Below are 13,810 nucleotides of genomic sequence, written 5' to 3'. Positions count from 1 at the left end.
GTACTGAGTTTCAAACTCCTACCCAGCTATGTATTGCTACTAAAGTGTAGCGCATTTATTGCACATGCCACAGAGCTTATTAGATGGATGTTGTCCCAAGGTACTTCTAAGGTGAGGAACATCACCACCCCTTTTAAATACTGGCATTGGTTGATGTAGTGGGTGAGAGACACCAAAAATTATTTTACCCTAATCACACATTTATGCTTGCCAGGGGTGAGGTTTAAACCTCTAACAGTCTTTATGGACAATTATGTTACACATTTACCACATGCACCACTGACCTGACATGGTTTAGGGTACTTGTAAGGTGAATGATATCTGCAGGACTGCTAAATTCAGGCTTTGAAATGTGTACTGGCTGTAAATGGGGCCAAAATCTTTCAGGTACACATTATTGCTACTACATTGTTCCGCATTTATGGCACACACCACAGAGCTTATAGGGCTAGTTTTTGTCCAAAGGTGTATTTCAAGGTAGATGACATCAGCAGGCTTGCAAAAGTAGGACAATGAGAGGTGTAGTGACTGTGAATGGCCTCAAAATCATTAATCTCTACACACACAGAGTTTCAAAGTTGCCATGTCTGGGATTAGAACTCCTGCCTAACTAGTATGTTATGCTATAGCATTACACAGTTATCACATGTGCCGCAGAGCTTATAGGGTTAACCTTTGTCCAAAGGTGTATTTCAAGGTGAATGACATCAGCAGGCTTGCTAAAGTAGGGCGATAGGTGTAGTGACTGTGAAGGACCTCAAAAGCATTGATCCCTACACACACACAAACAGTTTCACTGTTGCCATGTCTGGAAGTAGAACTCCTACCTAACTAGTATGTCACATTATAGCATTATGCAGTTATCACACGCACGACAGAGTTTACAGGGCTGAACCTTGTCCAAATAGTTATTTCAATGTGACTGACATCAGCAGGCTTGTTAAAGTAGGGCAATGGAAGATGTAGTGACTGTGAATGGCCTCAAAATCATTGATCCCTACAGACACAGTTTCTCTGTTGCCATGTCTGGGATTAGAGCTCATACCTAACTAGTATTTCACACTATAGCATTCCGCAGCTATCGCACATGCCACAGAGCTTACAGGACTGAACCTTCTCCAAAGAGGTATTTCAAGGTGACTGACATCAGCAGGCTTGCTAATGTAGGGCAATGGAAGGTGTACTGACTGTAAATGGCCTCAAAATAGTTGATCCCTACACACACACACACACACACACACACACACACACACACACACACACACACACACACACACACACACACAGTTTCCATGTCTGGGATTAGAACTCTTACCTAAATATTATGTCACCCTATAGCATTACACAGTTATCACATGCACCACAGAGCTTAAAGGGCTTAACCTTCTCCAAAGAGGTATTTCAAGGTGACTGACATCAGCAGGCTTGCTAAAGTATGGCAATGGGGAGTACAGTGTGTGTGAATGAGCCATAAACCATTCCTCTGGAAACACACACAACACTCAGTCACACACAACTTTACATTTGATAGGACTGGGTATATGACTGCTAGATGAATACTGATGTGTACTGTCATGTTACACAGTTATCACAAGCACCACAGACACTATAGTGCTGAGGGCTACCAAAACAAATGTCTACAGTGATAGACATTGGCACACCACATGATATTGGCCAATTGAATGTGTGGTGGGTGGGACAGGCCTCATGATGGGAAGCTCTTTGCCGCTGTCTGGCTCTCTCTTCCCCACATCTCTGTTTGTGTATGTTTGACCTGTTATAGTCTGTTGTCCTTGGATATATGTGTGTATTCCTATCCAATGTGAGTGCAAAGCATGATTGGTGTGCAATGTGGTGTGTGTGCATCGAAAACTGCGACTGACAGATTTGTATAGTCCACTGTTGTTGACAGACATGGACTTCTTTTCTCTGTGTGAGACCATGCCCAGTATGACCTTCTGTATTTTGTTGTCAGACATGGGCTTCATTTCTCTAAATGTGGGAGCATGCCCAGTATGACCTTCTCTATTGAATGTGTGAATTCATTACAGGTAGGTTGAACTCCAGTGCAGGAATTTGTGTTCTACACCTACAGCTAGCAACCTGTTTCTGCAGGATGGCTGTAGATAGGTTGACAATATGGAGTCACAGTGGGCAAAGGATAGTGGGGTACTGTAACTATTGTGTCTGCGCTTCTTGAGCTACATGGTTTTGGTGTTAGCAGAGATATTCAGACATATGTACTGTTTTACACTGTGATGTATTATGTCATCAACTACTGACAGATATACTTAGTTGCTCACAGTAATTTCCTGGGGAATACAAGATAAATGAAGCTGTGTCCACTATTGTGGTCTGCAGCCTACATATTCTTGCACACTCATGCCATTCAGGAGGGGGAGCTGCAGACATTTGCTGATGGATCTGTGTAAATTATCCAGCACCTTGGTACTGTGGTGGCTGAGGATCCCCTGTTTGTACATTTATCAATGTGACAGAATGGCCATATCCTGCTGTGGCCATACCTCTCAGCTGTACAGATTCAAACAGGTTACCCAGAGGCAGGGCTCATATATTTGGTCAGTTCCCTTCACATTGTGGTGTTCAAGCAGGTTTGTAGCCACCCATTACTGGGTTTGCAGGCAGGGTTAGTATGGGCACACAACAGAGTTTCAGACTTCACACACTCCATGGCATCCATGCTTCTACACCCCCCCATGTTATTCTATCCTCTTCCTAACATTATGGGAGTGATATCTGATAAGTATCCCTATAGTTGTCCCATCATCCCAGCAGTATTTAGAGGTTGGTCCACAGTTCATGCAGTAGGACATGGTGGGCATGCTACTGGGATTTGTCAACATGGCATTGCATGTGTGTTCTGTAGACTGCATTATGTTATTATTTGGGACCCCATGAGATGACATACATTGGCAGTATGGGTGAGGTACAGGCCTTTGACAGAGGACTGGAGGGTATCTGATAATGATGCAGGCCATCTGTAGCAGGCCCGTGCATTCTGTCACTCCTACAGTCCCACGCTGCAAGCCACTAGGTTCCCCTGGGGTGACAGGGTAGGTGTGTGAGGTGTTAATGGCAATAGTTCATGTCCTTATAAATCCATTGGTGTGGATGTTGGCAGGGTGTTGCTTACAGCTAGGGACACACCTACTTGGGACACCTCTTCAGCATGCTGCATTCTGTGTGTATTCCCATACAGAAGTGGGGGTCATATTGTAATCATTCCCAACAGCAGGGATATAACCTGTGGTGAACCTGTGGCTGATGGTGGGGTGAGCTGAGTGCATGTGTGATATGGAAGCTTCTTGCAGCTGGCTCACAGATATACCTGGGAGATTCCCCTTATGCTGGCTTGTGCAAGGACATCAGCAGTTTCTCATTACTTCATAGGTGTGCCTTTTGTGGTCTGCCAGTGATTGGCCAGACTACACATCAGTATTCCATATTACACAGACAACTAATGTGCTGCTAACCTGTATGTGTAATTCCAAAGGTGTGTGCGTTTGACAGTTACACTTTATATACTCTGTCTAGGATACTTCCACCTGTGTATTGTATGTATGTCTGGGCCCACATTCATGGGATGTCCATCTTTCAGGTGGTGACAGATATTGCATCTGAACAATGAGTATGGATGACTGCTGGATTGGGTCTTGCTGCGATGCATTGTGGTTGGCACTGCAGTTGTAAGAACATGGCTCTGTCATCAACAGTACCGGCCATAGACTACTGGGACACAACTCTCCATGACTACATGCTGACCACTTCTACACAATATACAACACACAACAACCTATTGTACACATGTAACAATCTATCCTGCTAATTGGGCCAGCTCAGGTAATCTGTGCTCCACTGTTATTAAACCCACACATACATGTTACTACATTTCTACATAGGATTGTGGGGGGGGGGTGACATCTGACAAATGTAAACATTTGCTATGACTGTACTGGTATTTCAGGTGCTCTGTTGGCTTCCATTTTGTTTTGTATTCTGAGCTATAATGCAGAGTAGAGGCATATCAGTGGAGTACAGATCTTAAGTTTTATTGACCTACATTTCAGTTTCAGACTTTGTACCCTTCAGAACTACCATCCGACTGCCTGACCTGTTGTAGTCTGTCTGTGTAGGTCTGGAGGGGGGCTGTTCTACATTGCCATCAATTGGAGGCCTTACCACAGCCTTTCTTTGTGGTCATCTACACCTGTCCTGCTGGCTGAGACTGTTGTTGGGTATGTGAGCCTCACTGACATGCAAGTGTCCTATGGACACACATTTGGTCCACCACATGTCCTGCAGTGGGATTTGTGACCTTGTCTAGTACTGCCTACTTTGCTGACACCAGTATTTGTTATGGATTTCATGCTGCCCATATAGGTGTCTACTATCTGCTGCCATCCCATTCAGCCACCCAGTTACCTTGCATGCTCACATCTATACCATAGATATAAGTAGCAGAACATACTACTCCATTCAGCAATTGATAGGGAGAGTGACTTACCTTGTGGCTATGCCAGTATTGTGGAAAGTGCTGGAGGGCTGACTATGTCAGATGCATATAGTACACTCCCTATACATAGTAAAACACAGGTAGTGTCATGTTTGGCATCCATTTTACTTTATGTGTGAGTCAGAGAGAGGTGTCATTCCCTGGGTTCCTACTGTGTCAGTGTATGTGCTACGCATTGCCTCTTTGCCAAAGCCTGGGAATACTGGGAATGCCTCCTTCTGCCTAGAGGGGCAGGCTCAGGTTGTTCCTCCTCCGAGTCACTCTGTGCTGGCCTTGGCAATGGTGGGGGAGGGGCTGTGTGGCACTGCCCCATGCTGTTCCTGCTGTAGCTGTTTCCGCAGGATCATATTGTGTAGCATGACACATACAATGAAAAACTGTGTACATGGTTTTACTAGAAAGGCTCACCCAGACACTGCTACACTTTGCTGTGAGTGAAAGGCTAGTTTGCTTTTTATTTGTTGTGTTTTGTATTACTTTATTGCCTTTTTTATTTTACATACTGTGATTTGTTTTCTTTACCTTGTGTTTTACTTGTATTTTGCTCTTAACTGCATATTAAAACTTGAAAAGAGACCACAGTTCTGTCTCTTGTGAGTCAAGCAGAAATTAGAACAGGTCAATTAAAGACTCACACATAAGATAGAATGGGTCAGTAAAGGTTAATCATCTGTAAACTGAGAGGGTGGAGCTAGGAACTAAACCTTCTATTTAAGGGGTAAAAATAAAACATTTTGGAGCTTTACTAGAAAGGCTCACCCAGACTCTGCTACACTTTGCTGTGGGGAAAGGTTAGTTTGCTTTTTATTTGTTGTATTTTTATTACTTTATTGCCTTTTTCTATTTTGAATACTGCAATTTGTTTTCTTTACGTTGTGTTTTTCTTGTATTCTGCTTTTAACTGCATATTAAAACTTGAAAAGAGACCACAGTTCTGTCTCTTGTGAGTCAGGCAGAAATAATTTTTCCCACCCTCCCACTCAGTTACTGTTATGTTCTTAAACACCACTGTCTTTCTAGTTGCCTGCCCCTTATGTTAATTTGACCATATATCTCATTTCCTCTTTGGTTTTACTAGCGTGTATGAATAAACACAAAATTATCATTTTGTGAAATCACCCCCCTTCAACTATTTAAATTTATTGGCCATCTTACTGTGTTTCATAGTACTAGAATACAAAAGTGACCCCCTTTCAATCTATCTTGCTGTTTTAAAAATAGTGACTCTCCACTAAAACTTAACTTTTTAGACAGGTAAAACCTAAGTTACCTACTTTCACATCTAATTCCTCTAGGGCACACTGCAGTGTTTAGGATAAAACATTTTTTTCATCTTACCTTTAAGCATCTATTGCAAGACCACTAATTATTGAAGAGCCCACATTCTGCCTATCAGTAGTCATCTTGGGATTCGTACTTCTGTTTTCTACTGGTGAGAGAAGGAGTGCAGTTACATTATTTTCTGGAGACTGCTGATCATCAGAAAGTGTAATAACTGCTTTACATGTGACAGCTTGAAATCTATGCTTATATTCTGATTCTGGTGAGAGTAGGAGCAGAGTGCATTGATTCCTGACTCTTTCTAGTTGGTGTCCCTGTGACTAGCATGTGCTCTAAAACCTGTTGGAAAGCACTAGGAAGTCTCAAACTGATACTAGCACTCAACTCTCCTTGTTAATAAGGAGAAATTAATTGTAGACACTAAACAGCCTATAATTGCAAAGGGCCTTGCCAAGGTAAGGGAAAACAGCTCTTCTACTTTACAAAAATAAATAAATAAATACATAAATAAATAAATCACCTAACCAGGCATGTCCAAGGGTCAGCTTCCAGTGATTTCTCCTGTCCACCTGGTGAATTTGGGCATACTGGGGCAATGCAGCAATTGTCTCATGTACACAGACAATCCTCTTCTCCTACCACCCAACATTTCAACCTCAGAGAGATGCACTTACATAGCCAAACTGGAAGCAAAGCTCTCTCCAGCAAAGATTGTGCTAGGCAATCAAGAGGAGAAGGTTAACACCCACAATACACCTCAAGCAAAACATAGCCCTTCAAAACCCACACCACCAACACCCACACATAGCAACAATAAACCCACATATGCAGAGACCCATAACATTAACCTGCCCAAGCAACAAGGATCTCAAAAGCTGAAATGCAAACAAACACCAATCACAACCAAAGTATGACATAGCTCACAACACCAGCATGCCATCCAACAACAGCCCCTAAGGCAAGACAACGTACCCAACACTTTAGTCATAGGTGACTATATAGTCAGGCACACTGATGTCCGACTCACCAGGCTGAACAAGGAGAAAATTACAATCAGCTGCCTTTCGGGTGCCAGGATCTGCCACATAACACATGCACTCAAGTCACTCCACAACAAGTACAAATATGACTCTGTCATTGCTCATGTTGGAGTGAATGACTTGAGATGTACCTCCCTGGACTACATGAAAAGAGACATGGAAGAGCTCTCAGATCATGTGGCCCAGACAGGTATGACCCTAGCCCTGAGTAGCATCCTGCCTTCACCCAGAATGATGCCACAGTATAAGGACAAAATGACTGACTTCAACAATTGGTTAAGCTTCGGGTGTCATTCAAAGGGGATCCAGTATCTGTCTGCCTGGGACAACATGATCGACAAACCACAATGGTTTGCCAGAGATGATCTGCACCTATCACCCATGGGATTCAGGCTACTGGCTAAGGCTCTTGCCACCCCTATAGTGCCTTTTTTAGGCAAGGCTTAAAGGACAAAACCACTACTGTAACAGGTGCAAGTATGCAAAATCTGAATGTAATGCTACTCAATGCTAGAAGTCTAAACCTCAAAATGCACTCTCTCAAGGCACTCCTAAAAATGGAGAACATCGATATCTGTGCAGTAACTGAGATCTGGTTCAAGGCTCCAGAGAGTACCCCTGCAATACCAGGCTACAACTTTTACCACACTTTTTGGCCAAAGAACCAAGACCAAAACACTAAAGGTGGAGGAGTGTCCACATTCACCAAGGATATTCACACCTCCAGGCTAGTTGCCCAACACAATGCATCCAAAATTCTCCAGGTGCACTAGGTAAGGCTGCAATCCAAATTGTAGCTTGCTACAGATCTCCCACTATGCCCCAGGATTCTCACTACACCTTTCTAAACATACTGGAAAATATTAAGCTACAACCAAACACCCTAATACTGGGTGATTTCAACTACCATGCCATTAACCGGGAAAACTACTCATGTACCAACACCTTTGCCCAATGGTTCTTGGAATTCATAAATTCCAACGCCCTGGATCAACTAATCCATAGTCCCACCAGGGTCTCCACTATCCTAGACCTGGTCATTACCAACATGGGAAATCGATGCTCCATACTAGTGGCCCTCCCTTGTTGGTTAGGTCTGACCATAAGCTAATCACCTTTGACATCCACATCCCACCCCCACTCCCCAGTAAGGAAGCATCTGTAACAAACTTCTCCAAGGCCAACCTCATGCTACTCAATTCAGAAATGATAAACGTCATGACACCCATGCAGATGATAACTGAAAGTTTGACTGCCGAATCCTACACTAAAGCACTGTATGAGCACATCCACTTGTGCATGAATTGTGCCATCCCAATTAGAACCAAGACATTCTCCTCCAAAAAAGGAAGCCATTCTGGTTGTCCCCTGTCTTAAACAAACTATACAACAGAGGGAAGAAACTGTTGCAGAAAAGAGGAAAATCCCAGGATGCAAATAAGTCCCTTACCAGCCTCAGTAAGAAGCTGAGATCCCTCATAAAATCCTCCAAAGCTAGTTACGAAAAACCACAAGGCATTCTATAACTATTTCAAGAATCTAAATGGCAATGTTCAGATCTGCTCTGAGCTACAACAGAATGGCATTAAATATACTGATCCCAAGGACATTGCCAATATCCTGACAGATCGAGTTAGTGCCAACTTTACCCCCTCACCCCCTAAAGGGCCCATCTCAGTAGAGAAAGATTGCCAAATTCCAGTAATCACTGCCACACAGGTAAAAACTGCACTCTCCAAAGCTAAGAATACAGCATCCATTAGACAAGACGACATCCTGGGCTGTGTACTACATGAACTACAAAATGAAGTGGCACCTCACCTAAGTGTCATGTTTAATCATAGCTTCACCTCAGGCTTTGTTCCCACTGAGTGGCACACAGGTACAGTTATCCCACTCCACAAGGGGGGATTCACCTTGGATCCCGAGAACTACCATCTTATCAGTCTGACAAGCCTGATCTGCAAGGCCATGGAATGGATTATCACAGAACTTATAAACAAAGACATTGGCAACCTTCAAACACTGGACCCCACCCAGTTTGTGTTTGTGAAGGGCTGATCATGTCTCCTGAACCTGATTGACTTCTTTGAATCAGTCTCCAGAGCCCTGGATGAGGGTAAGGGTGTCCACACAGCCTATGTGGACATTGCCAAGGCCTTCACCACCATCCCCCACTCTGGAATCCCAGATAAACTTACTAAGCTGGGCATAAAGCCCTATGGCACTCAATGGGTTGCCAACTGGCTTATTGACAGAACCCACACTGTAAAAGTAGCCAACTCCAAATCCAGCTCCAGACAAGTGACAAGTGGTGTACCTCAGGGTTCAGTCCTGGGACCGTTCTTGTTTGGCATCTACTTGTCTGAAGTACAGGCCGACACTAACAAAATTTGCAGATGACTGCAAACTGGGAGCCATTATTCAATCTCCAAATAATGTGGATATTCTACAAAAGGGCCTTACAGAAACCGATGCTTGGTGCCAGAGCCATGGGCTCATGCTCAATACGAAGAAGTGTATAGTTATCCCCTTTGGGAAAAACCATGTACCCATAAATTACCACATAGGTGGAAGTACACTAAACACTGAAAGTGTGATAAGAGACTTAGGAACACAGGTGGACAGTGGTCTCACCTTCGATAACCACATCACCACAACAGTCAGGAAATCCTTTTATGTGGCACACCTCATCACTATGGGCTTTTCATCCAGAAAAAAGAGGTCATTGTCCCACTGTACTGTTCCCTCATTAGACCCATCATAGAGTACAATGCCCCATTTGGTATGTACCTCACAAGACATCTGCAACAACTGGAAAGGCCACAGAAACACTTCTCTAAAAGAATCACAGGCCTAAAGCACATGCCCTATGCTGACCAACTAAAAAAAACTCCAACTCTACTCTGTTGCATATTGTCTACTCAGTGGTGATCTCTGCTTAACATACAAGGCCATGTCAAACCCAGAGCTGTTGGACATGCTACACTTAAAGAAATCCCAATCCATCAGAGCCACACACTCCAGGGACCTAAACCTTGTCATCACAATGAACAAAATATGCTGGAGGGATAGGTTCCTGACCCAGAGACTCCCCATACTCTGGAATAGACCACCCATACATGTCAAGCAGAGCACCTCCTTGGCCCTCTTCAAAAGGAACCTTGATAACTGGATGGGAGATAGGAAATTTACCCCGGGGATTATGTCAGTTGCCCTGCCAGACAGGTGTCTAGGGAAGTAAATATTGTGGGAAGAAATAGTCAGGGAATTGTCATGGCTAGGCTTGTACAGGCCCTAGGGCCAATAGCCTAGTAACAACCTATGAACCTATGAACCTATGTAGGTAGAGAGTACTGCAAGGCTCCACTGGACATGCTCTATTATGATTCTGATTTGTGCGTGTGCCTCATTATGGAGTTCCTGTTCAGGTGTGTGTGCATTTCTGATGGGTGTTATCAGCCACAGCTCCAGTGCATAACCAGCATCCCCCACTAGGTGGCCATATGGGATGTCCCCACTGGCATATCTCTGGTAGAGCTGTGTCATATGCCGGATGTGGGAGTCATGATAGCTTCCAGGGCTGCCAGCACACACATTCATTATAATGCCTTGGGCATTGCACATGACCTGGCAGTTAATGGTGGGGAAGCCCTTGCGGTTTATGTAGACTCTACCCCGCTCACCCGGTGGTGCTTTGATGTGTATGTGCAAGCAGTCTATAGAACCCGCTGCCTCAGGGTAGTCTGCTAATTGGTGGAAGAGACACATATTGCTGGTCAGCGCCTCATGGGTGTTGAGGAAATATATGTGCTCATTGGCATGTGCTGACATGGCATCCAGGAACTAGTGGAGTACCCTGGATGCTGATGCCTGTGAGATCCCCATGATAACCCAGTTGGCCTTTGGAAGGTACCTGTGGCTAGTATTCCTAAGCCTACACATATCTTGGTATCCACTGGGATGGGTTCCCCTCTGTTGGTTCTGTGTGTGAGGCATGGCCAGCACAGCTCAAACATTTGCTGTATGAGGTACCTGTCCACCCTATAGTGCTCCACTATCTCCAGCTCATGTAGCCCATGGTAGGTTACTATGGATCTGTACACTCTTCTCCTTCTCCTCACTGTGGGTTGGTGGTCAACATTCTCATCCTCACCACCCTCAGCCTCTTCCACATATTGATGTATGAGAGTGACAGCAGCCCCTATCATTTTGTTAGTTTTGTTAGGTAAACTTTCCCCGTTTGTGTACACCGGTGGTGTAGAGTTTGTGGGAAAAACCAGAGTGAAAGGTGTTTACATAGTTTATAGTAGTTTGCTGGGCTGGGCTGGGTTACTGCCTGTGTAATTGGCTGATTCTGATACATTTCACCTGCCAGCTATGCTAGTTTTCTTTGATTATCTTCCTACTGCTGTTTTCCCTTCACATTGCTTTCCCGTTTAAGCCCCAAGGCACACGGTGCAAACCCAGTGCTCAGATGTGAATGGAGCTGCTATTTCCTGTTTTTTTTTTTTTTTTTTTTTTTTTTTAAACCCAGTGCACTGCTTGCACACCTGTTTAGACAATGTAAATACTGCTAGGCAGCTTCAGACACACCCCTTTCCTTAGCTGTGCTTAGCTAAGGGCAAACACGGGCCACTGTGCTCCAGTAAGCTTACAGTAGTCATGACACTCTCCCTCATGAGGTCATCTAGCTCTTAGGCTTAGACCATGGTGTTATTGCACCTACATGGTTGGAAGTAAGCTAGCACTGAGGGGAAATCGGTGATTCAGTACCATTCCCCTCATTTGCATCGAAATGACTGCTAATGCATGGTTACAAAACTGACACTCAGCCTTCCCCCTTAGCAACCACTATTCCATGGTCTTATTGTGTTATGCATTCCATTGACTATTATGGCAAAATGATGATTTTGGTTTAAAAGCTTATTTCCAGCTTTTTTTCTTATTTTTGGGGTGGTCCCATTTGCACACCCCTGTCCTACACTTAAATGTCTGAAATCGGCCAAAAAAGATAAAGTTATTTTTATAATTTTAAATCTATTTTTCATGCCTATGGCCATATATTTGGCCATTGGCATGCCTAACCCTTATAATACATGCTTTTTTACGAGCTGTCATGCCTCCGTTTTGTAGTTTGCAGACATGTATTCCGCTACTGTCTGAATACATTTCTGCAGTCTACACTATTCCTGCACAGATGCCTGCCTGCATCCTGGATCATCCATGGTTTTCACCAGCAAATGATTTAATTAGCATACAGGGGCTGTGTCTGTGCAGGAATAGTGCAGGAGTGCTCTTGCATGTCCCGAGAGATTGTTCCTGGATCACATGTCGACCATATTGCCTGCAGCAGCTCTTGCACTATTCCTGCACACCGTGCAGAGCTTGCTGAATCCTGGGGTATGTCCCTGACAAAATGTGAAAAATGTCGCTTTCTGGACTCCAAGATGTACAAAGAAATGAAGATATCATTAGGCTTGATGATAACATCTTAGCATGCTTAATAAGAGTTACCTTTAGGAGTAATAGTGTGGCTACTGGAAATTACAAAATATCAAAGCAAGTAGATTAATTTAACACTGCAATAAAGAGATGTTTGGTTCTCAAGATTTACACCTAATTAAAAGAAAAAAAAAACTTTTAGCTTCAGCTGGATTTTTAGCTTGGTGACAAAGTTTAAGTTTATGATCCCTTTTATTGCAAGTACCATCTCACTGATGACTTCCACAGAGGTTCTTGAGTTTCTCCCCAGAGATGCATTGTAACATTAAAGTAGTATAGTTTTCTATGGGTAGACAATTTTGAGTCTCTTGAATATCTCATATTATGCTCAAATATTGTTTAACTGGATGACATGTATATATAAAGCTTATTTTACTATTTTTGAGGGGGTCCTCATATAGTAATATAAGATGAATGTCTGAAGAACAGATGAGGGAGAACCAAAAAAAAAAAAAAAGATTATTTAACCGAAGCCATTCTGACAAGCAAGAACTCTTTGACTGGTCCATAGGTAGGTACTAGGCCAGCTGTCCCCATAAATCAATTTCCCTTTAAAAGGAGAGAATCAAACCTTGTATCTTATGTCTGTGAAGTAAAGATTTTAACCATTATTCCAACAGCCAAACCATGAGGTCACAGATAGCATATGAGTTAGCCTTTTACAGCTCTGTAAGTTACATGTCCTTAACAGAAGATGGCACATGCATGTCAATTCACAGTTGAAAAATAGCAGATGAGCTAGAAGAGAAGATGGGGACAGCATAAAAAGGACAGAAAATACAAATGTGAGTGAATATTAACCCAGTAAACACTTGCATAACTGAGAGGCACTGAACAGGAGAGTTGAGAAAACTAAATGAGGAGATGCCAAGACAAAAATTCATATTCAGCCTTAACTAGGCAATATAACATGTTCTTGCAGCACTCTTAAAAGAATAAGGACAGTCTTGAAATAAAGACACTGCATGTTATTTTAAATGCTGGGCCTTGCACTGTTGTACTTTTTGAAAAGAGTGTGTATGTATGTACCATATGCTTCCCAATGTTAGTATATCTCTCATAAACAGTACATGAAACTGTATGATTTGTAAGGGGGTAGGGTTACCACCTATACCACTTTGTGAGGGATAGTCCCGCTTTGGGCAGTTGTGTCCTGACAAAAAAATAAAAAAATGGCAAATGTCCTGAGATTTTAGGACAAAATGATTTCCTATATTTTATGTAATAGTTGCATAAAACAGTTATTTTGTATCTAAAAATATCTAAATGTTATAAGAAACAGAATAAGCAACTAAAATGCTACAAGAATAAGCTTTTATTTAGGCAAAAAATTTAAGTTCTATCCTTTGTACTGACCGTGGGTATGTGTCGGCCTGTAAAATCTGATGTTTGTACCAAAAATGTCCCACTTTGGCCATTTGAAAAGGTGGCAACCCTATAAGGGGGGGGG

The sequence above is a fragment of the Protopterus annectens genome, chromosome 9.part0, assembly GCF_019279795.1.
Source record: "Protopterus annectens isolate FY-2018-M chromosome 9.part0, PAN1.0, whole genome shotgun sequence".
Lineage (NCBI taxonomy): Eukaryota > Metazoa > Chordata > Ceratodontiformes > Protopteridae > Protopterus > Protopterus annectens.
This window is presented reverse-complemented; position numbering follows the sequence as displayed.